We start from the raw sequence: 27,361 nt of genomic DNA, 5'->3' as shown, positions 1-27,361 counted from the left end.
AAATTATAGCAGTCTTTTTCTTGATCTGTATAGTAATCTGGATAGTATCTGGTCTTAATAAATTTAATAAACCATTAAAATCATACGGAAACTAGTACAATTATAAAAATGTATTGAATTTTGAACATTTGCCTTTAGAAAACACTCGGACTTGTATTAGACACGTGTTCGATTTTCAATAATGTGTAATAAATCCACTCGGAATACTTATAAATCATTCGTAAATTAATTTATTTATTATTGATTAAGTCGATTATTTGCACATATCGGGAAGTTTATGTAACTTGCCTTAAGGCAAAATATCACTTACAACTAGTTTTCTTTACAACTTTATCACTTAGAACTAGTTATATTAAGTATATGGGGTTTAAGTAAAATATTATGATAGGATTTAGATATATAGATATTTCCAGTCGTATATTGTTAAAAGTAACTAAAGATATAATGAAGAATAAATAAATGAGTTTTAATGCACTATTACACTTGCTGTACTATGTAAAGCACGTCTGGCTAATATGGGTTAACAGTGCACCCCCGAACCGCAGCTCTAAGATGTAAGCAAATAATTGGATTTAATGTCCTTGTTTTTTGTTCTATAAATGGAGGCCCGATAAAGTTATGGAGTAGCGTTAGTGGCATTATTGAGCCATAAAACCAACTGCACGGTCGCTCGGAATGCAAATGTAATTTCGTACAGCCCGATATCGCCTGGCAAAATCAAGATCCGCATCAGAGGGAACATAATAAACTTTTACTCTGAGTTTCTTTACGGCGGCGCTTGCTTCCAAACTTTTGCAAAAGTTATAAAATTCGAATACATAGAAACTAAAAGCCAGCAGAAAGGATCACATTTCAAATTTCCACTAGACTTCAACTTGCTTGACGCTTACAGAAATAAGATTTCATTATAGCGATAATTATCGCTATTTTAATTTGCTGAGCATTATATTAATTTTTAAAATATGATTTTTAAATAAGATTTATAGAGTAATGATGTGAATATTTGTCTATCTAAAAATTAAAATAGCGATATAGATATAGGGTAAGGTTGCTCAAGTCGTACTCCTTAAGAAAATTATGTTGTAACATTTAGTGAATTTGAATCAAAAGAAAATCTTTGGGGTTTTACAATTTGTGCAAAAGCTTTGGAAAATTATTTTTAATCATTATTTCTTTGTATTTAACAAAGAAATTCATAAACCACTCTTTATTAAACTGGTACTAAGGAATTTTGCATGGGTACGACTTAAGCTGCAAGGTCTTTGAAGATCAAAATTAAAACTACTGACATAATCTAAACAAATTCACAATTTAAAATTACCTAAATAATTAGCAAATAACTAATATGTGTGAACCTTAGTAAGAAACAAAATAGGATAGAAGTCCATAATATTAGTAAAAACACCACATTAAGCTTAATTTTCAATCGTTTTGTTTCACAAAGTCGGACGGTACCAAATTATGTAAACTGAACCAAAAGAGTCGTGGTACTACTTAGGTGGTGGTAAAACTTGAGCTATATTACACTACCTCTAGATTTCTCTCAATCAATAAAAAAAGTTACATTTGAATAAATCAACTATTTAATTTGTCAATAGACACATTATATTTAAAGAAATATAAACAGATTATCATCATGCTTTATTCCTAAGGGAACAAATCACTAACCACTCTATTTACAAAGGTAAATAGAGTAGTTAGTGATTTGCTCTTTTGTAAATAGAGTAGTTAGTGATTTACTCTCTTTTTTTAACTTACTGAAGGAGAAGTTTATATTTTTAACTTAGTATAGAAACAAATTTATTATAAAAATTTCCAAGAATTGTTTTAGGCATTGAAAATGATATCATTATACAAGAACAAAATGATATCATTTTATTTTGCCTAATTCACATTGAGAAATTTGTTTCATTCTAAAAGCAGAGTTTCGAATTATTCTCACTTTTTATATAATATCTTTTTCCATTAACATGATTGATTCATGAAATCAATGCGCGTAAATGTTTGTTTTCCTCTTTAAAAGCATTTTTTTGTTTCATTATATTTCGAATCAAAGTATTGAGTCGCATGAAAAAATGTGGCATCGAATATTTATTTTGGTATTTATTTAGATAATTCAAAGCTCTTTGTGTTTTATGACGAACTGCTTCATATTTATATTTATATAATTTTTCTCAGTTTCTATTTCTTAAAAAATATTAAATATTAAATTCTCACGGGTGAGTCACTCAAATAGTTTAGCGAAAGAAGCACGTACATCTACAATGGAGGAAAAGAAATATACTACCGACGGGTTTAATACATTTATAGAAAAGTGATGTATTAACAAGATTGTAGAATGCCTTCAAATAATTTTCAGAGTTTAAAGAAAATCTGTACAAGCTCTGAAATGCAATAAATGAGCAGTAGCAAAACTTGTTTACAAACCTCGCCGATAATCTAAAATCTGATGGTAATGGAACAAAATCTTTCGAATAAAATACATTTATTCGTATATTGTGTAAAAATAGAACGCATTTAGATTTGTATAAGCTAAATTAACACAAAGATCGGATATTAAAAATCAGTATATCAAAGTTTGCGAGCAGATGCTACCTATCCTTATCTCAAGCTATATACAAAATTTTAATTGTTAATAAAACACTTATTTTATTTTCAATAAAAAAATATTCCAATCTTTTACTAATCTAACATAATCAGAGACTATACTTACTGTTATATAGAATCTATGAGTATAATAGATTAGCAAAAGTTGCATTACTTGACGATTCTTTCAGGAGTTTGGCGATACTATCAATATTAAATGGTTAACAAGATTTTGATTATTTAATAATATTTTAATTATTTATATTTAATAGTTATTTACTTATGTTTGTATATATTGAATATTAAACTGCAATTTATATGAATTGAGATAAGTAGCAAAAATAATATAATAACCATAAATCAGAGTTGTTAAACACTATATTATGCTATTAAGTAAGAAGTGGATCTGTATTATGCATAAAAATTAAAATATTTTGAATTGAAAGATATATATATATATATATATATATATATATATATATATATACATATATTATAGGTACGGACAATGATAAAAATTAGAATCTCTCCATATCAATTATAATTTGACCAAAGTTTATTTGGCTATTTGCAATTCAAATTATTATATAACTTTTCGAAGTTAATTGGATTTATTGCTTCGCGTTTAAAATTATTATTTCAGTTCTACCCTGTTCACAATTACCGTTGACAACGCTGGTTTTTTATATACGATAAATACTTTTATGACTGAAGAACGTACCTAAGGAGAGCGTATTTCGCGTATAATATTCCATAAGTTATCATTTATAGAATTATACAATGCAATTCATTTTCTTTTCCCAAATTTTATGTTTAATCTACTTTAGAAAATGCGAATAAAATGCAGATAACCACACACATTTCTTCATACACATATACATTTGTATATATATATATGTATAGATATATATAGGAGTTTGTTTTTGGATCTAATTTCCTGATATCCTATTTTTTCTCAAAATTGTTTATTTGTAAATATTTCATATGTTTCGAGGATATGAGATGTTTCCTCTTTCATAAACTATTGAATTTTAAGCTTGCAATGTTGAATTGGATTAAATATAACTGCATCACAGCTATTGCTTAAGCTGTATATGTAGAGAGTGTTCCACATTGTTACAAAATGCAATCTAAATTTACATAACACGTTTGAAATATTTGACAGGATATCACAATTTTTTGTGTACGAGCGTTTGATCGTTTCGGAAGTTATTTGATGGATTTTATGCTTCGACGGTCATATCTCATTTGATACAACTTCCTTCTGTGATACACATATGTATATCTTTTTTATAGATGACATAAAAATATGTTGTTACGAGCGTATTATAACTTATTGACAATTTCAATGTTTTTCATGCTTAGGTTATTTTATTTTTCAAAACAGGCATTGAAAAATTTCTATATAAGTATTTATATAATTGTATTCGGAAATCACCATTGATCATAAAATTTAATATAAGAGCATATTTCTTTTCTTTATGTTTTTATTTATTTTTTCAAGTATAAAAGCATTTTTGAAAGAAAATTGCTGCATAAACTAAAAGGTTGTACACCATAAATCATGAGATGGTGTCTACAGTATGTTGTCTTATTTACTAATTTTTATTTTTTTTCAATATTATATAAAGATACCAAATTTAAATTTTTTATTATTTCATTAAACCAAATATAATGAATTTGCGTTAAACTAAAGGAAAAGTTTGTAAAAGAATGACGCAGTCTCTATTTCCCCTATTTGTAATTTACATAAATATACGAGATCGCTCCACCGTATTCTTGTCAGTATATAGAGTACATACATACACATTCGTATGTTAATTTTTTTTATGAAAATATTGTAGTCTTTGCATCTGAGCCTTATATTACTTATTTAGCAATTACATTAATGATTTAACCATTTTAATGAGAATGTTTCTGATAAACAAATTTTTAAAACAGTCTAATTTATTGTTTTGATGATTGTCTGCAACAAATGGCATTAAAACATAGTAGGTACTCCCACTCAATATACATTGATTTTTACAAATGTTTCTTTCGGGAAAAATGTAATTATAATTGATAACGGCCTGAATTACGAACTCTGGTTAAAGAAAACCGTGATTGTATGGGGCGCGCTTTATCGCTCTAAGGCTATTAATGACCGGAACCAATTGTTACGGAATGCTCTATTGTGCTCAAATACCAACAAAAATCAGGCGTTTCACGAGTCTCTGAATTCAATTTAAGAAAAGTCCTGCAATCATCCAATCGATCTTAACAACCCAAACTCAACAATTCCAGGACTTGAATGACATTTTATCAGTTCGTGCAATGCTTGTTTGCGAGATTAGGGGAGACTTTTTATAAAATGTAAAAAGAATTAAAATAGTAAATGATTTTAAAACTTATTACTTAGTTCTAGAATATTGCAAATGATATTTTATCTAATTGATAATTAAGTAATTTTATAATTTTTTATATTCAATAATATATAAGTATAATAATCATAGATATACAAGTATAAATAATAATAACGAGTACTTGTATCACGTTGATGCTTTATGCTATTATCTATCTAGCCAAACATACATTAAACGTAGGAAATGCATCTAATGCTATATTTTATCTCGTAATGGCTACTATTAGGTGTTCTTGTAAAAACTTACTTTGAAACATTTAATTCAATTAGACTTTTTTTATTATGCTTACAGTGAATGTATTAGTATATTCTCTAATATTGAGTTTTCTGAATTATCAATATCATTATATTTTGAATTTTAAATTATTTATACTAAATAATACAATATGTAACATTTCTAAATATTTTCATAATTTGTGTTTCCTAGTTTTCTGCCTTATTTTTCAATTACTGTTCTGTATTTGTGATTTATTTATATACTTGGAAAGTGATTTTTTCTTCCAAATCCAGTGCTGGTATATTGCTAATACATCTTCATGAATTTTGGCTAATTTTCTTTTATTTCGTTCGGTTTGTACTTATCGCGATATTGAAGTTCAGTATCATAGAAATGATATTTTTAATGAAAATTAGACTTAAATCGTGTTGCATCAAATAACAAAACATAAAATAGTTGAGTGCATAGTCATTAAATATTCTATGAGAAGAAACGGAACATTATAATATCATGAAAAACATGGTATAAATAAAAGTTCCTGCAGCTGCATTTGTGCTGAACTCGTTTTTGTGGCGAATCATTTTAATGCCTCAACTTGCTCGCTCAAAATGCAGCACGTATAATTACTAACCAGCAAAAATGTTTGTGCCAGTGTATTTTCACGTATTATTCAACGTCCTCGTAAAATATAATTAACTGCTGTTGCTTCCCTACTGTCTCACTATTTCCGATCACGCGGACATATTCTCGAATACAAGCTGTTACAAATTGGCCGATTTTTGTACGTAGCATATGACATATTCATTTAATTTAGCCCTCGGCTTCATTTCTTTGACCTACATAGAGAATAAACGAGCCATATTCTTATAGTAAGGGAATCTATTCTTATTAAAGTCATCGTCAATGTTGTTTGCTAACGTAGAAAATTCTCATGATTTAAGCTTAACTGCGCGACTCGAATTTCCTACATACTGCGACACTCAAATGTTTTTATGTCCCAGACTCGAATATATACAAGATTACTACAATATTGAAGTGCTTGAATTTTCTTTGATCATTTACTGCGTATATAATTCTATATTTAAGATTGTATGGGTTTTGCCATGGCTTTGTGGTAAGAGCTAGGTCTTTCAATCATAGAATCCGGGTTCTCGAACAGCCCGATGTCAAGAAGTAATAATGTATACTTATGTTATAATAGAACCGTGGGGTTGACATAATAAATAAAAGATATATTTTATTAAGCCTAGGACAATAGATATATTGCGTTCTAACAGCACTGTTGCCCAGAATTAAACATGTCAGATCATAGGACACTTTAAAACGTTCTAAAGATATTAAGAAATTAAATTAAATGGAGTACTAAAATGACAAGGACAACGCGCAGAAATAAAATGTGTTTTCTGGAAAAAAAATTTATTTTGCTTAATGATATCTCAATGTGGTGCATCAGTTTTTACATTTACATTGGCTTACTGTCCAGGAAATTTTAAAACAGCCCTCTTATAATAAACACTAAATCTGATAAACACAATACTAATTACTAAACAGTATTCAAATGCTATTTTATATAAAAGCTAACTTATGGTCTTTTTTGATACTCAAACCGTAGTATGGTAATACTATTTAGGTAGCAGGAAAACAAAGAAATTAACTCCCAAACATCTTAATATCTAATATAAAGAAATAATAGCTAGAACAGTACAGAATTTAATAAAAGATGGGTTTTAGAATATTATTTCACTACAATAATAATTATTTAGTAAAATAATATTTATTATGAATAGCGAATGATAATTAACATAATTTTATATTGATATTATTATTTTATACATATTATTTTTAGTTTTTAGTTTTTAAAATTATTAAAATTATTTTTTACTCAATTCTATTTTTGAGCACCACAGTGTGAAGGCTATGTCATTAAATCTGAGCTCTTGAAACCTATTGAGCATCGTAAGCAAGTGCTTCTTCTTAAGGCAATGAAAAAAGTAGGAAACCATGAAATATGTCTTTATAAAACTACTGGCGATTTAATTAGCTTTTGCATTAAAATAAAGAGTTTTAACAGGGTATTGCTTTACATGATCTTTTTCATATTTAATAAAGGAGGTTATTGTCAAAATATTTTTTTTCGCAGAAATATTGAATTATGTTTGCAAATCAGTGTTAGTTTGTTTATTTGAAAAGATTTATTTATTTAATAATGTGATACATAAGACTGAATGTAAGATTTATGATTTAGTAAAATCATATTACAATGTAGTTTATGAAAATGGGTTATAGATTATTTATGGACTATGAATGTTGGTAAGTTGTATTTATTTACCAAAAAAATTGCTTTAACAGTTTCATTACAATTTCTCATTGTTATTTTGTTTAATATTTTGCGTTTCATGACAAATTGCTATATGTACTTCTGCTCAAATCCGAACTTCAAAATAACTATTATCAGAAACCACTATTTATTTTGTGATCATTTATTATACTTGACTTAGAAAATATGAGAATGTCAACAAAAATGAAAAATATTAATGCTTTATATTGTCGCGTTATTTACACATATAAATATATAGACAGAATCAATTGAAGCAAAATTGATAAGTTAACCACATTTATTGATATAGAATTAAAATAAAAGTTTGGATTTCTAAAACAATTTAAATCTATTAATATTGCTGATTAAACTACCTACTAAATGAAACTTGATTTCATTATTATTTAACTTTCACTGCTTTAAATTTTTTTGTAATTGTAGCAGTAATTAATAAATTATATTTTAGATATAAATGACATTTTTATAAAGTAGATATGTTGCACAATCTGCGCCTTAATCAATGTATTCATTATTTGACATGTTTAAATGTATTTATTATCAGACATTATGCTTGGCAATTATAATAATTTACTGTTCTAGCCATACTTAGTACATATTTTACAATTCCTCTTATCACATACCTGTACAGTTCGCGTTTGTTTCATATAAACGTACATATTTTATTTATAACTCTTGATCCTTTTCCAATTTTTACGTTTTTATTACCGATATTTTCTGAAAAATATTTTATATATAATCTGTAAAAATGTGCTTTAAAAGTCGTCAATATGTACAAAATATATGCACTATAGATACATTTATGATTGAAATAAATATTCAATTTATGACCATCTGCTGTTTGCGAATCAATATTTTTTATCGCATTTTTATGTATGAGTATCTTCTAAATTGCTCTCCACAATATTTTGAATACAGTATTTGACAGCGGGGCTTCAATTTATTATGTCATTAAAATAGTGCTTTATTGCGGGGCCGCACGTGCAAAATCATAACAATTCCGCAATAATATCATTTTAAAAAATCCTTTTACAATTTTAGTATTTTTAACTTCCCGTAGGGTGTTATAGTAATCGCAAAAAATCGAAAACAAAATTTTTTATATATCTTTACGTTTAGAGATTTCTGAACTTTGGCATACCTTGGCATACTTGTTAGAAAAAATGGATGTTTGTGTGTGTGCGGATACAATATTTCGTCGACGATTTTGTGAACACGGATCAACCGATTTGAATAATTCAAAAAGCATTGATTCCTACTAATAAGGAGACGTGCTGATTAGTTTTTGGCAAAGGCAAAGGTCTAGCCGTTTCGGAGATACTGGGCAAAAAGTGCCAAATGGTATACCAGTTTTTGAGATAACGGAGCGTCCGATTTAAATATTTCAAAAAACATTTTACTTGTTTTGACGAAATGAACAACTGGTAAAATTTTTATAAAGGCGGGCCCAGCGTGTCCTGAGATCCAGTAAAAAAAGTAAAAAATAATGCGGTCAAAATTGAACATTAGACATATGTACATCGTATTATCAGATATTTTATAAAAATTATAATGATAAGTACAAATTTTGTGTACATTTATATGGGTTCCGTACCAATGTTTACACGTTACAGACGACTACGCGGCGCTTACGCGCTTTGATATTTCAAATTCAAATCAGCTATGCAGCGCGATTGCTTAAAAAAAATGTTCAAAATTTTCAAAAAAAAACCAAACACAAAAATTATTAGAATATAAAAAGATTCAAATTTTTTAAAAATTTCATAATTTATCAAAAATCTATTTTTTTCAATGTTTCGCGAAGTTTTTTTTATTAATCTAGTTCTCAGTACGAGAAATTCCAGCAATTTGTCTTGAGGCACGATGCCATGCACTACTAGTTGATCTCCTTTTGAACTGGCAGCGATTATTTATTTAGTACACCTTATACAAAATTTAAATCATTAATTTTTCAAATTTATTACAATAAATTACACTATCATGAAAATCTAATAAAACAATTTGGTTTGTATTAATTTTATTTGCAACGCTTTTTTGCAATTTGTCAGTTTTACGATGAACATAAAAATATTTCATTAATATATAAATATTATTATGTCTAGTATAATCGCCACAAATAGGAGAAATGGTTAACCCATGTGTTGCCCTCCACGAAACGGCTTATGGAACAAGTAGAATCTTAGTAGTTTTGATTCCTGCTGAGTTAAAATAAAATTGTTATTATTTTGATTTACTGAAATAGTAAACAATGTAACATAGAGCCTTTTTACAATGTGCAGTTGTAGAATATTATTTTTTACTACTAAAATATAAAACTTTAGTCAGCGATACCGTTTTGTATAAAACTGTTTTCATGCATAATAAACAACTTCTTTAACAAGTTACTAAAAACCCTTTCTTAATATTAAAAACTGCTGTTCTTGCTCCGACACAGTTTGTACTTTAAAAGTATCTTTGTTCTCTAGTAAAAGGGTTTTGTACCGAACTCGACAAGTAATTCAATTCGACATGCATTTTATTACATTCCTTTGACTGAAAGTAGAAACATTTTATATCATATGCATATTTCTATTTACACTGCGATATTTGAATAGAAAGATTGTAGTATTTTATTCGATGAAAATCTGCCTATATGAAAGGTTTTCATTCTTTGTTCTTAAAATTGTGCTTCATGCTAAATTGTGATTGTGCCGACATATTTAAAAAAAAGAATAGATTAGATTTTTAAGAAATATGAGATCATATAATAAAAATCAATCGTGCATATCAAGCGTAAATATTTTTTTTCTATTTATTCGTATGATATATTAAATTATGAAATATCTTATTTTCTACACTACAATTAATGATATAAAATGATATAATGAGAAATGTAGTAGGTATTTCATTTCCCACTCGAATGTGGATGAATGGCATACGTTCTGCAGCCTCTCTCGAAGAAATTCTAATCAATATATCACGTTATTTGCACTTATACAAATTAATATTTTCGTTAATAAATAATAGAAAACCAATACGGAATATAACCAGAAACTAATTGGTTTCTTTTATTCAACTCAATATTTATATAAGAAATTTAAGAGTCCCAAACCTGAAGATTTGACGTATTAGCCGCCTTTCATTGCTTCATTTCAATTACGCTTCTACAAGAAAATTCAAACTAAAAATGTAAAGTTCTTATGTGGTTTTGAAATAATATTCTAACATTAGATTAATCCATTACCTCTGGATTAGCACGAATTTTTCAAGACTAAAACTGGCCAAATCATATTTTAGAGGTTTAGCATACCTAACATAATACCAAGCTCCATTTTTCATATATAAGATAATTTGAAATAAATATTACTAATATCAGCGATGTCTTTTTGAAGATATTGTTCGATCTTTATTATTTTTTTCAAGCTCTTGATCATATTATTTTTTAAATTTTCAAATATTGAAGGTTATTTTTATTAACATTGTTCTTGTACTAATATCTTATTCTTGACAATTTTTCAAGTCCGAATCATTTTTATATTTGTACTAGCAAACCCGACGAACTCGGTTTCGTGAGAAAGACGAAGAAATTTTTTGTTTGTTTTATATTTGAAAAGGAAATAATTGATTTTATTACACAACAGTAATGAATTTATTTCGATTACAAAAATGAAGTGTTTTTTAGTTGAACTTCTCTAAATAAATGAAAGTGAATCCGCAAATTATCCGTTTCATTGAAGTGCTCTTTGGTAAACCACATTTTTTGTTTTTTGGTCTGACGTTAACACAAACAAAGCGGATGGTTTTCCAACTCGTGAAAAGGCAAAGTATAACTGGCCCATGTGAAAAACAATGATTTTCTAAATTTATCTTGCAAATACTAAACAATTGGCCTTGTGACTTGTTAATTGTCATTGCGAACGCAAGGCGAACTGGAAATTGCAATCGTTTGAAGTCAAACGGAAGACCAGTCGGAATCATTGGTATGTCACCAAATCGCCAGCAATTTTTGATTGAATGGTGAAATTTAGTGCGTGTACATAATTATTCTTTGCGGCAAGAATTGCTCGTTGACTTATACCAAGCATAATTCTGATAATTCTCACTAATGTCATTACTCGAATTTTTAATTACGGTGCGTGAAGTTCCAGCAGCTTGCATTAAGGCAAGATGCCACGCACCACTAATTTTCTTAGCTATAAACCTTGCGCCCGAGACCTTTCCAACGAATGCAAAATTGTCGAAATCGGTTCGTGCGTTCTGGAGTTATTTCGTCAGGAAGGAAATCCCGACTTATTATTATATATATAGTGAGAGCCAAGTGAATATTACTTTGTCGATTTTGAATTTAAATTTTCCTATTTATTGCTCTATCATTCCTTCGTAACAATGTCGTACATCACTGTTGTTTTAATATTGATTTCGTACAATAGTTTTAGTTTCATTCACACCATTTGTCATAAATACAACCCTTAACAATTAATTTGTCAAAAACCTGGACCATTTATCTGCCGCAAATACAAGCTATCAAAAATACATGAGCAAACCACTTAACCGAAATCATTTAATGTAACAATAGCACGTGGTAGAAAAAGCATGCGCCGAACAAGTTGCGCGATGGGCACGAAGTGAGACGGAAATATACGGCGTAGGTCTCGTCACACCCTCGAGCGATTTCGTTTTCAGTTTTCAGTCGGGAGTCGTGGGAGGTGGACGTTTCGGTCGGAAGAAATAATTTTAGCATATAAACAAACGAACAAAACTAAATTAAATTGATAATAAATAATTAAAGCAACATTTTTAAAATAATGTGTGGTATATAAAGGACAATTTGTTAAAATTTACTTGTGCTTAAACAAAATTTGTGACAAATCATCAAGTTGTTTACACGGCGTGCTAGTAATTCACTGACGTTTAACATCCGCCGGCACAAAATATTTAGTTTAAAAACATTTTTTTTTAGTTTTTTGGTTTAAAAATAAACATTTGTATATTGTATTGTGAATAAAAAATAATTACATTGTGAATATATTGATAATTAACCATTTAATATCTGTTGATAAATATAACTTCTTCAATATAACCAATTAGCAAGTACGTACCTATTTCTTACATATGATGTGTTGTGCACAGATGTTATAAACTTTGCAACTGTGAAATTATTTATGTGATCAAATTAACAATGACTTAGTTGTGTAAAGAACACTAAGAAAAGGCAGAGAAAAATTCAAAAATTTTATGAATATGTGAACTTATAAAAGTTTTTAAAAATGACGAGCAAAAATATTTAGTAAATTTAGTCTCCAAATTATTTTTGACCATACTTTATAAATTGTACAATTAAAATAAATACATTGACAATTAAAATAAACTAGTTCTTTAATGACTATTACTAATACGTGTGGAAAAAGTGTTTAAATTAACTAACACTAGCTAACTGATTCAGCCAAGGATGAAATAAGCCATTTCTTATCTATGAAATAAGCAATCCCCGACCCAAGTATAAAAGTCGTCTAGCAGATTACCCCAGCTCGCTAGAAAACTCAGCAAAAACTCCACAAGGACCAGGAAAAGGAAATTGCATCTAAATTAATCATCAATTTCTATAGATAAGACTTCTGACTAACTACTGGCAAATGATCAGATGGTTTGAATTTTTCTAACGTCTTCAATTCTTTACCAAATATTTTACTTGTTGTAAACTCTATTATTTAATAAGGAAAAATTAGCTAATTGATACCTATATATAATTGAAATATTTATTATTTATATAAAATAATATATAAAAATAATTGAAGAAGGGACAAACTTTTGTGGATTGGCTGATAATGATATCAATTTGATTCTGGATGATTTAGCTTGACTAGCTAGCTGACCCAGCCGAGGAAGAAATAAGCAATCCCTAAGACAAGTACAAAAGCTGTCTAGCGGATCACCCCAGCTCGATAGAAAACCCAGCAAAAACTCTATCAAGACCAGGTTAGAAAAGAAGTTCTGAATTAATCATCAAATTCTATAGATAAGACCTCTGACTAATTACTGGCAAATGGTCAGATGATGTAAATTTTTCTAACTGAATATTTTACTTATTGCCTGTGTCTCGACAGTTGTAAAAACTATTATTTAATAAAGAAAAATTAGCTATCTGATACCTATATAAAATTAAAATATTTATTATTTGTATAAAATTATATATAAAAATTATTGATGAAGGGACAAACTTTTGTGGCTGATAATTATATCAATCTGATTCTGGATGATTGGGAACATAAAAACATAATTTACAAAATCTTTTTCATTATCTAACAAATATTAAATAAATAGAAAATTTTGAATCAAGAAGTAGTTCTTGATCAAGGAAAAATTCTGGGATTCAAGGAGATGCTTATTATACTTCGATATCAATCTGATTTTGTACGATTTGGAAGTTGATTTGAATTACTTCCTCATTTGGAATATAAAAACATGATTTGAAAATACTTGTACAATCTGTAACAAATATTAAATACATACAAAATTTAGAAAATTTTGAATCAAAAAGTAGTAGTAGCTAGCGAGGATTAATTAAAAAAGTAGTAAGATTAATTCTAAATTGACAGAAAATGTCTGAGATGACTAATTTACAAGACATGATGATAGTAATATAATACTTACAAGAAAATAGTCTATATATAATTACAAGAAGATGCTCTATAAAAATTACAAGAAGTGGCGGGATTAGCTCACATAATAGCGTTCTCGACTCACACGCTGGAGGTTCTAAGTTCGAATCTCAGGCAAGAATTTGAAAAATATTTAGTATATAATTTGGAATTATAATGAAATTATGAATTGTAATAAAGATTATGTATGTAAAAATAATGAGAATGTATAAAGATTAGAGAATTAGAATTAAATTAAATTGAATTAAGGAGAATTTAGAAGATGAAAGAATAAGAATAGTATAAGTAGAAGTAATAAAAGAAGCGTAGTAGAAGGAGCAAGAAGAGTTTAGAAGATGGAATGAGAAGAAGGTAGTAAAAGTAGAATGAAGAAACTTTGAAAATTATAAAAAAGAATATAGAATTTATATGAAGAAAATAGTATGAAATAGAAGATGAAAAAATAAGAATAGTAGAAGTAGAAGTAATAGAAGGAGCAAGAAAAGTTTAGAAGATGAAATTAGAAGATAGTGAAAGAAGAATGAAGATACGTTGAGAATTATAAAGAAGCATATAGAATTTATATGAAGAAAATAGTATGAAATAGAAGATGAGAGAATAAGAATAGAAGAAGTAGAAGTAATAGAAGAAGCATAGTAGAAGGAGCAAAAAGAGTTTAGAAAGATGAAATGAGAAGATAGTAAAAGAAGAATGAAGAAACTTTGAAAATTATAAAGACGAATATAGAATTTATATGAAGAAAATAGTATGAAATACTATTTCATATTAATTACACGAATATGAAGATGGAAGTATAAGAATAGTAGAAGTAGAAGTAATAGAAAAAGCATAGTAGAAGCAACAAGAAGAGTTTAGAAGATGGAATGAGAAGATAGTAAAAGAAGAATGAAGAAACTTTAAAAAATATAAAGAAGAATATAGAATTTATATGAAGAAAATAGTATGAAATTGAAAATTGTATAGAATTTAAGATTGTATAGAATAATGTAGGTGGCTAAATGCTCGTGTAAGCGCGAGGTTTATTAAATAAAAAAATAATAATAATTACAAGAAAAATAAGACAAATAGGAAGTAGATAATTTTTGAATTATGGAATACAAAATTTCGAGAAAAATTATCTGCCAATTATCTGTTTATGTTGATGAAATATTCAAGCTTTAGCAGAACCTATTATTGCTAAACAATAAAAAAACAAAGTGAACAAAATGAAATTCAGGAGTTTACAGAAATAAATATAAATCAATTAGTAACTGGTAATATATATACGCCATTGTTAAACTTAATTATCAATTATTACTATGTCAGATTTCGAAGCGATATCGCCCGGCGATTTAGAAATACCGGACCCTCCGCCGGCCAGAAATGACGATGACGAAGAACCGGTAACTCGAGCGCCCGGCTGTTGCTGGCGAATGATTACTTCACCAGGGGGACTGCTACTTCTTCTGAGTTTATATTGCGTTTTTGGAGCTCTCTTGTTTTCCTGTTTGGAGGGTCATGGAGTGCTGTTCACAAAAAGCAAAACGGCGAAAATTAATTATTTATTACCGGACATGCAGAAACCGCGGGAGGATTGTCTGAAAGAACTGTGGGCAATTACAGGTAATTATTCAGATAAACTCTGTGAATCATTTGCATGGTTTTGAAGTAAATTTACATATGATGTTTACATAAAAACCATATTTTTAAAGACTTTATGAAAATGTATTTATACCCATATTAAAAAAAAATCATTCAAAAATTATAATTTTTCAAACTTCATATTCTTTTAAAATTTTCATTCAAAAATTATAATTTTTTAAACTTCATATTCATATTTTCTATGTTTGATATTTCAAATTTTATCATATTTAGATAATCTTCCCAAAAAATATTAACTTATTTTAATTTTCTTCATTCATATTGCATGTTTTTGGCTTTAATATTACTTCATACTAATTATTCATATTACACATACGATAATAACAGATTTCAAATATTTGGCCTGCCTTGTCGTCGTTTATGTTATTTTTAAAATAATTTCTTAAATTAAATATTTTATTCTGTTACACGAATATGATAATTAATTTGTGCGGGCTAGATTTTCGTAATAGAATTATTTTTAATTTTATGAATTTAATATTAAACTACAAACTAGCAATCCTGATTATTACTGTAACAGAGTCAAATTGTGTGAAAAACATATATTCAGTGTTGATGCCTTCGAAGGTTTTGTACAACGTGACTTTTTAATTAAACTAAATTTTGAAAATTTTTGGTCTGAATATTTTCAAAATTACATAAATTTAATATTGTTTTAATACTTTGAAAGCTATTTTAAGTTAATTGTGGTGATTGGAGATGAACATATGTATTATATTTTTTTAAATTAGGAATCCATTTTTAAGGAATATAGGAATCTTTTCTTACAAATTTTCATAAATGCCAAATAGTCAAAGAGATTCTAAAAAGTCAAATTTTAATCCTTTTACGTTTACATTAAATCTTTTGTTCATTAGTTTTGTATGTTTTTTTTTAATTATGGTGATGGTTGATACTGGTTTGGATGGTTTATTATTATGTTTTTAATTTTATATTTTTCACCATCTGAAAAATTCATATATGCAGGGTGTCCCTGACTTTGACGTCAACCCAAAACGGGGTGAAAGAATTGACCTTAGATGGCCTGAAAAGAATTAGAAAGAAAAAAATAGCTCACATTGTTTTGAAATTATGAGCTTTTCAGTGCTACCTCTGATAGCTTCGGTGATCATAAGCATTTTTCGGCTATTGAGGTTCATTTTTACCTATTTTTTCAATTAAACTTTGGAACCGAAAAACAATAACACAATTGCCCCAAGATTTCAAGAATTAGGACTTTTTGTTGAATTGTGAATTTAGTATTTTTAAAGTCTTAAATTTCGTTGAAAAAATGTACTAAAGTGTGTTGGCAAGTTTTCATCAGTTTTATTATTGCAAAATTTTAAGTAAAAAAACAACCTAAAAATGACAAAAACGTATATGCATATATGGTTTAATATTGAGCCGCAAATTTAAATAGTAAGTGCTAAGTTCTAACATTCTTTTACATTTAACTGTCCTTTCAAATATTGAACAAGCAAATAAAATAATATATCTAAATTAACAGAAATCAAATGTTTAATCGCAATTTAGTTATTTGCTTAAATTTGGGATTGGATTAAGTTGTATGAAGTGTTCTTAGACTTCAAATCGGATTATCCGAAAGCTTATAAAACCGACTCGTTTGGCAAGAACATTTCTAAAACATGTCTTCACCATTGTGATATACATGAAATATTAACTACATACACATACACACACATTATATATATATATATATATATATACTAGCATGCCCATCAGTCATTCCAATTCCATCTGAAGCGTTTTATATTTGTTTTAAAGTTTTTTTTTAGAATTGTTGGGGTAGTTGAGGTAATATATATATATATATATATATATATATATATATATAGTTATTTTTTTATCGCTAATCAGAATTTTAAAATTCAATTAAAACATTGAAAGTGATGATTACCTTAATAATATATTTGATTTGTCCATTTGAATTCTTATTATTTTATTTTCATTGGTATTATAATCTGAAGTGATATTATATAATTTAACTACGAAAAGTCTAAAAACGAAATTAATTGTGTTACTACAATAATAACATATTACCCCAATTTGGGGTAAGTCGCATCCCTTTATGAACAAGATCAATAGCGTAAGAAACATTGACAAGTATATTGATGTATGTGTTACAATCAAAGGGAGTAATTAGATATTTCACATAATAGCCTGGTATTGCTATATCATTACTGCTCTATATAGTCAATATGATACATTAATCACTTTGCCAACGCATTATTTACAGATGAGTAGCCGTGTAATTTAGATCGGACATTGTATCAAAATAGAGCATAAATTTAATAATAACTACTGCTGACTGAATGTCAAATGGAGTAACACAAACGATTGTTCTTAGTCGTATCTTGTAAAAATATTAGTTGTGCACTAATCGAGGGGTAAAGTTTTTTGTTTAAGTTAATAAATAGTCACAAACACGACACCAAGACTCAAAAGAAAAATATTTAGCGATTCAATTAGCTTGTAATTACTCGTGTCATATTACATTACTTCTTATAAAGGAAAAATGCAACTGTGTATTTTTCACTCTTTATATATCGATGTCATTTTTATATATAATTGCCAAAAGATTTACTTAATGTCAAAAGTTAATAAATAGTTCTAATATAAACAATATAACATAGTAATAATCGTGCCAACACGATATTAAGTTGATGAATTCCAAACATTTTTACACCATTCACAGAGAGAATAGTACGTGAAAAATACGAAACCAATTGAGATTGAAATTTTTAGAATTTTTTAACCGTATCTGCCAGAAATATATATAAATTGTAAAAATCTTGAATAGAGGGATGCAAAGCATTATTATTATATTTTTATTCGATACAATACTTGTTGATTTTCACAATCTGATTTGAATCAATGAAATTATAAAAATACATATATTAAAGTGCTTTTTCGATAATAACGCGAGTTCTAATTTGTTTGTGCAAATGTAAATTTATGTACAGGATAATAATGACCTGGAAGTAGTTATAATGATAATGGCTAAATTGAAAATGCAATATTAACGTAATGTAGAGATGAATAATTAATATTATTGCATTTACAAACGTAATGAGTTATAAATGGTGCCGCTTTTGAACTAAACATTTGAAATTTAAAATCAACGAATTAAAATAAAATGTAGCATTAATTATATCGTAGGTGTATTAGATTTTTTGAAAAAAAAATGATACAATTCTTGATAATTTTACTAGTTGCTAATATATGTCATATATTATTTTATAACTCTATATGATAATTTATCATTATACATAATTTTCACAACTACGTAACCATAATTTTGGTGCGTAAATGTATACGAGGCAGTGACGTCTATGACATAAAATTGATCAAACTTCCAGTATTATTAAAATGACTCTGCAAAGTCTAATAATAAATAGGTAACTTTAGAAAGTTTAATTTTTCAACAAATAAACCATTTCTATAAACGATATTTTTTGCTAGATGCTCATTTATTATTTAACACATATTTGCGCATTAAGTTATCAAATTTTTATATAGGCTTTTAATTGTTAAATTTCAGTAAAGCTAAACCATATTTAGAAAATTCATAATAATATAGTGTATTGTTCTTAATTGCAATAATGTGGCTCATGAAAACCTATAAAAATGCACTTAATGTTTCTGAATGAAACATCAAATCATATGCAAAATAAGCATGTCCATATATTTAACATTCATTGGTTGTCTTTCCGAATTTATATATTAGTTAGTTTTGACCAGGTTTTCACTTGGTTTTAATTCCGGCGTATGTTTTCTGAAACCTACAAATTTTAATTAAGTATATTTCAATCAAAAATATTAGGATTAAAAAAACTAAGGTTTACATGCTTAAATATCTCTGGAACATCAAACGCAGTACGAAATCGAAAATGTTCTTAAACTGTCAAACTGAGGATATCTTACGTTTTCGATTTCCTGTTCCTGATGATTTTACATAAATATTTATTTAGGACTGTTCAATGAATATTGGATAAAGTTGTTTATATTATATTTGGAGGTAATGACAATTTCACAAATATCTTCATGTTGATAAATTGTTACCATCCAATATCATATAATTTTTTTTGGTGAGCTCAATAAATTTTAGTTGAATGTAGAAATTTTTCTTTTGAAGGATATGCATTATTAACTCAATAGCCGACCTGTTCCATGCTTGACATGGCACTTTCATCAACTTGGCATGTAAGAAAAAAAGTTCTACTCTTTAAGCCCGTTTATACACACATCCATATATATAAATATATATATATATATATATATATATATATATATATATATATATGCTCTCAAAGTTTTAGCTTTTAATATTATTTTTTAGATAGTGCGCAATTCAATCAAAGTTTTGTATGGAAATAGCATGAAAATTTTTTCAAAAATTTTAAAAATGTTTTTAGATATAATTTAGCGATTCAAAATTTGTCGATAAGTTATACCTAAAATTTTTTGTTTTAATTTTCCAAATTTTTTCCATGCTATTTCCATACGAAGTTTGATTGAATTGCGCATTATCTAAAAGTTAATATTAAGAGCTAAAACTTTCAGAGAATTGTTTTTTATCAATTTGGAACCATTTGAGCCCTTGGGAGCAAGGAAATTCGAAAATGTCCATATTAAGGACTACCCTAATATATATATATATATATATATATATATATAGATTTCTTTTATAAAGAAAAGTGAAATATTAACCTCTAACTTATTAATCATATTATTCGTATTCACGTCCACGCAAAAATCCTGAATCCATTTTGTTTCCATAATCCAAAATTTAAAAACGGTTTAAAAGCGTGCTGACTAGTTTTTGGAAATGATCAGCCGAGAAGTTTCTTCACAATTTCGTGGTAAAAGAGTTCATTATATAAACTAACACGCTACAATATGGCAGTCTTATGAAAGATAGTTGAGTTATAAATTGCAATTTACAATTCCATTTTTATTTACTTCAAATAATTTACTTCCTTATTTTGAAATCGTCAATAATTAATTTAGAACAATATCATGCAACTTTAATACAAATATAATAATTTACAGTCTATTGCATTTTAATATTTGCTATAGTTTAATGCGGAATTATAGTTAGTGTTTCTTCTATCTACTTATGATTCATTTTGAAAGGTTTCACTTGTTGTATAGCGTTTTATTATTTTGAGGATATTTTCGGAAGAAAATCGGCAGCGAAACCCATTATCGCAACATTTCGTTGCATGACACGACCTAAAAACGTCGAAATAGTTTTTGAGTGACACTTTTGTAGAGGTTTCGATGTAGAAAAGAAACAATGAAATTCATTTATAACACAAATATCGAAAATTTCAATTATTTTCTTGGCAGATTTATATTTTAAATCAACCCGATAATGTTTGGCTTTTTCAGATTTTTTTGATCTACTGTAGATTTCATTTTTAGCATTAAAAATATTATTTGTATTGCTATTATAATAGTTTATTGATAATTGATTTTTGCACATCATTTTGCAATCACTTTTTTGATACGAAATATTAATTGGCAAGTTCTTTTATTATTAATAATATCTGTATGAGTCACAGTAGCAATAATATTATTTGGAAGTGCCCCTTTTCTTACATAACATTTACATAACGCTGCCATTCATCGACTTTATATCTGGACTGCTCTTTTTATATAAAATTTTCAACTATTATGATAAAGATCTATCTGGCACTTTCTGACAGCAAATGATTGACATATGCTTATGCTTCTTAGACCTATGTTATAATAGAGTATACCTATGTTCGGCACATCAAAATGGAATATTTTCATACTTCGATTACATTAAATATAAAGTGCTTAGCATTGACTTCCACCTTATCATAATATTAAGGTGACCATATTTTTTTACATGAAATTCGGGACGGATTAGAATGCGGGGGAGAGGTGTTGGTGAACTAAAAACTTATATGCACATTTTTTCGGTTCAAATTTTCTAGTTGAAATATATTTAAAAAAATATTGGCAATCAAGACATTTGTAAGAATCCGAGACAATCGGGGACAAAACATCTACGTATGGTCACCTTACATAATATGTATATCATTTCTTACATATATAAAGCATCTATTTATGATGTCTAATCATCCATATTGATATTGCACCATTCGAAGCTTTCTTTTGGCCTTGTGATTGAAACTATCGACATCTAAGAAAAGTTTCAAGGGTTGAAAACCGTCTCGAATAGCCTGATGTCAAGCAGTAGTGACATGTATTTTTACTTGGAGTTATAGATAGCAATATGTTTCTAAGTAAAAATATTCATCTACGACATTGCTGAAACTATAAAAAAATTCATCAGTATTACGCAAATTGTAATAATATAAAAAGAATCACAGATTTTAGATGAAAATCTAAAGTTTAGATGAAAATCCACTGCCTTAAAAATTCAGCCCAACAGCAAATAACACTCGTCAAGTTTTGATTGCTTTAAAATAATATAAATGAAGAAATTTTGGTATGACCAAGTATTACCGTTTTATATCTCTTGTATATACATAGTTCTATCCAATTCTCTACTTTCAATGTTTATTAACTTCCCGAAGGGTAAGTTATAGTAATGGCAAAAAAATCGAACATGAAAATTTTTATATATCTTTTTAAAGGTTTCTGAATCTGAAGGTATGCCAAAATACCTTAGAAAAAATTGATGTATGTGTGTGTGTATTCGGATACAAATTTTTGTCGACGATTTCGGGAACAACCGATTTGGATAATTCAAAAAACATTGAATTTGTATTGATAAGGAGACATGCTGATTAGTTTTAGGCGAAGGCAGGTCTAGCCGTTCCGAAGATACGGGGCAAAAAGTGCCAAAAACGTTAACTCAGTTTTTAAGAGAACGGAGCGTCCGATAATAATAATTCAAAAAACATTTTACTTGTATTGACAAGATGAAGAACTGATTAAAAATGTCATTTGGGGGTCGAAAATGTTAATTGGACATATGTACATCAAATTATCAGATATTTTATAGAGATTTTAATAATGTGTACACATTTTGTGTAATTTTTTTTATGTTCCGTTCCAAGATTTTTAATTATGGTACGTGAAGTTTCAGCAATTTGCCTTAAGGCACGATGCCATGCACCCTCACTAGTATTCAGTTACTATTTCCTTCAAAAATCGATCAGACTTGTTGATCCAAGTAAACCTGATTTACGATATATTTTTATTATATTTTTGCTTTCAATAGCTAATTGCAAAATTTTAGTGTACGATGAGTATTCTATACCATAAATATATACTTAAAGTAAGACATTTATAACCAAATCGGAAATTAGTGTTCAATGCCAGTAGCGCATATTTATTTATATTCTTCAGAGTATCGGGGCTTCGAGAACAATTTGTGTATAAAATTCATTTCCTTCGAAACAGTTAGACCAAATTGAATACTCTGAGAGCACGAAAATGTTCCCTCGCTCGCTTAATCTTGGTCGCGATGAGACGATATCAGATATGAAATCTTATTAGGACATATGGGCGGAGACGTTGTAAAGCACCAAGATAACAGAATATATAGTACCGTCGCAAAATCATCCGGGAAATATTCCGCCGAACAAAGTACGACTGATATTAAACGACGATCTAATTTGAAATTTATGCAACACTTGTCAGACGGTGATCTCAAAGTGGTGGCGACGGTGATATCATATAAATGTTGTCATTGATTCTACAAGTTAATTGTAGATTTGTATCATTTATCTAATTATTTATTAGTTTAACTCAATACATATAGTGAAGTTGTTAGAAAACATCCCCTCACAATTATTTTATATATTCCAGAGAAAAATGTTATCATTATATTATACAGGATAGTTTTGTTAGCATTTGTTTGTGAGTTATTTTGTAAGTTTTATCATTATTATTGAACAGCAATCAAAACTTGAGTGTTCTATGAGTTGTGATGAAGTACTTGAAAACTACGACTTTAAAATTCAAAGTTTTAATATATACAGATATAAATGTGTATATGAAAAATATACACACATACACATGTATATAAATCTATAGAAATTTTCCAGAAATTTCACATTTTTACTTGGCTGTAATGCATAAACCCGTTTGAAGTTACTTCAATATAAATTTATGTTCACTTACATGTTTCATATAATATTTGTTTTCATCAGAAACATGTTCCATATAATTAATTGACCAGATTTATTTGATACTAGATGACCCGACACACGTTGTTCTATACCCATGTCTACAATTTTTTAATATAATATACTAATATTTACCGTTTACCTAAAAATAATAATTATTGCTTTTTAAATTACTCTTTACGCCAAAATGCATATACATTTATAACATGAGCGATGTTAAATGTAGAACTGCTTTAAATAAATGATGAGTCTCAATTCTCACACTATATGGGAAATTGAAGTCTTTTAAACGGTATAACATAACTATAACCATAACATAACACTGATACTTCATGTTGGGTTCAATTAAATTATTTTTTTAATATTTAAGATATCCAAAATTGCATCTTAAACTTCCTATAATAGATATCATGAGGGCCGAATTGTATGTTTTCAATTTTACTTTCTCATTTGTTTTTATAAAGTGAATTTTTTACGAATTTTAAAAATATTGTGGAAAAATTAGTGAAAGATGCAAGAAAATTATATATTGAAAAAAAAAACTATATTGGAAATTTAATATCCGAATATCTTGTGTTGGCGCCCCCTCAGGCGTGCGCTCGTATTTTTCGCATGCATCGCATTAAAGGTATTAATGCGATGCATTGGCCTGATTAATACTTAATTTCATATTTTAAGTGAATTAATATATCATATTTGTTTTTATGTGTATCATTAAATTTGCCATATATATACGGTATCTTATATTATTTTAATTTCTGGCACATCTCAGCTGCCTTTCGGCAATAATAATGTAGACATTTCATTTTTCTTATTCATAATCATAAATTTATTATACATATTCTAATATTGTCTAGGTTCATAAGTAAATTGAAATTATTGGCAGATGATAGTTTTCATTTATTTTCAATGCAAACAATGACATGCCATTTCTACAATATTGCACATACATCTCAGTACCTTATAATCACATACATCCTAGAAAATTTCCTTAATAAACTTCAGAAAGATTGATCAAAATCCGAATAATCGTTAAGGAGGAGTATACGTAATTTAATATGAACTTTATATAATAGTAATAAAGCTCAAATTGATTGTACGTTTTAGTTAGAAAACTTTTGTATGAGATAAAGAAAAGGTGTTTTTAAGGTTTTCCCGGCAATTATTCGATTTTTTCTCGCCGTAAGAACAATCCTTGGACTTAAACGAACATTTAAAAAAAATTGCCCAAATTGGTCCAGACGTTGTTGAGTTATGCGCTTACCAACACATTTTGCGATTTAATTTTATATATACGAAGATATATTCCGAATCACTTATTTCGTGCAAAGTTTGATCCATCGGTTCCAAAAACTTACCATATTTTACAAAAATTAATTTAGTTGATAATTTTGAATCAATAATCATCATATTTTTTTACGATTAGTATTAGATATTAAAAGTTGTGTGACTAAACCATATGAAAATTCAATAAATTAAATTTTATCAATTTCGCAAAAAGCTTCTTGTTATCCTGAAAACATAAAATATTCATTATTTTACCTTTACATACATTTTCAGTGAACAAGTCTGATTAGTGTGACTGAAATTTAATCTGGGACAGAAAAGATGAAAAGAAATATTTCAATTCAAATCGTGTTTTTCGTTTGTTCATCTGTCGCCCCGTAATTGGGTCTTTGAAAATAAATAATGGTCTTAATACACGCGATGATAAAATGTTGACCTCGACGATAAATCTATCTAGATTTCAAAGTATTCATTACAGGTATAATGAAAACATTAATCCTGGTTCATCATTTAATTATATACGGATTATAAAAGTATTTAAGGGGAGATAATATTTTGCTTTATAATAATATTTAGTAATTTGTGAAGCTCCATGATGAAGTTGAACTAGTTCTCGGTGTTCAATAAATGCTTGGATAATTAATTACTTATATCAAATATGTATAAATTTCCAATTATTACTGAAGGTATTCTAGTTGGAAACTGTCGTCAATACTTTGATACAAATGAGGAAACAATTCCGGAGTTTTTTTTATGCATTTTTAATAAAAGTTTTTTGACTTTTTATGATTATTATTCTGGAAGAACTTTAGGTTTATGGCAGAAAATCCGACATGCTAATATTATGTTTTCTCGACGTTTCAAGTCTTCATGAATCATGTGTATGTGAGCCGCGGGACATTTTTTCAAAAACGGTTGATTCTATATCACAATTTTAAGTCATTTGATGAAACTCGGCAACGACAAATTAAATTTGCGAGTTTTTGCAATCAGCCTAACTGTACCTTCAGAAATATTAGAGAACTGCAAATTATTTTATTCACGTTTCCGCAAAAATTCCTAAACCGATTTTGAACATTGAACCGATTAGTTATTGAGTTGAACCATCGTATCGCGTATGACAACCGTTTATATAATATTGTGCCCCATCCAGCGACGGAGCCAACAAAATATAGGTTCTTCCTGCTGCTAAGTATCAAGCTGATACCAGACTGTGAAGGCGAATCAGTAAAACAGATGAAGACTTTTGATGTTTATGGTTATTACATGATTCTTGTATACTTTGTATATAACTTGAGCACTGAACTTAAATATAATTCTATTGATTACTAAATATTACTAATTCATATTAATCTACACTTAATAAAGACTGATACTGATGAACAACGATTTCATCATCTTGCAGCTTTTATATTCCTTATCAAGATGACGCAATCCTTTTCTAGAATGTTCGTTCGAACTTGTTCAGATTTATTATATGTGAGTCAGAAATTACGCATTCCTTATTTATTTAAGGCGCAGTTTGTAGTTTTGCAGTTAGAAAGCCTGGCAAAAGGCTTTAAAAAAGGGAACTTAAAGGCTCTGAACACGTGTTGTTCCTATCTCTAACATACAATGTAGCAGCGTGATTTAACAAGCATACTGCGTCGTTCATATTCTGACCGTTACATAGTAGTTTATAATATTATATATATAATTATTATAAATGGGTGAATACCACTACAATAATAGAGAGTAGTTTGCATATCTAGCAAACAGAATAGCGAAGCCTCATATTAGAATAGAATTGTAAAAGATATGTAACATTCTCAATACAAAATTTCGTACGAAGATTTGAGAAGTATTCTCAACCCTAAATGTCAAGTAAACTCACATCAGACATGATAGCATCACGTGAATAAGCCATTTGATCAGGAAATTGTAAAAAGAATATATTGTATAGAAGTTTCCTAAGAAACTCACAGGTCAACATATTATGTCCTATACGTACCTTAATCCTATAGAGTGAGCATTGTGTGCACAAGTTGATTGCATTTCGGTCTAAGAAGCTGCGGCAGATGGATAGCCGAACGTGCAGACCGGCGACAAAAACATGGAATGGCACCTACTGCAATACTAAAATTC

Source organism: Ctenocephalides felis, unplaced genomic scaffold (genome assembly GCF_003426905.1).
Source record: "Ctenocephalides felis isolate EL2017-DRISC unplaced genomic scaffold, ASM342690v1 CF-g0.4_SCAFFOLD_03571, whole genome shotgun sequence".
Lineage (NCBI taxonomy): Eukaryota > Metazoa > Arthropoda > Insecta > Siphonaptera > Pulicidae > Ctenocephalides > Ctenocephalides felis.
This window is presented reverse-complemented; position numbering follows the sequence as displayed.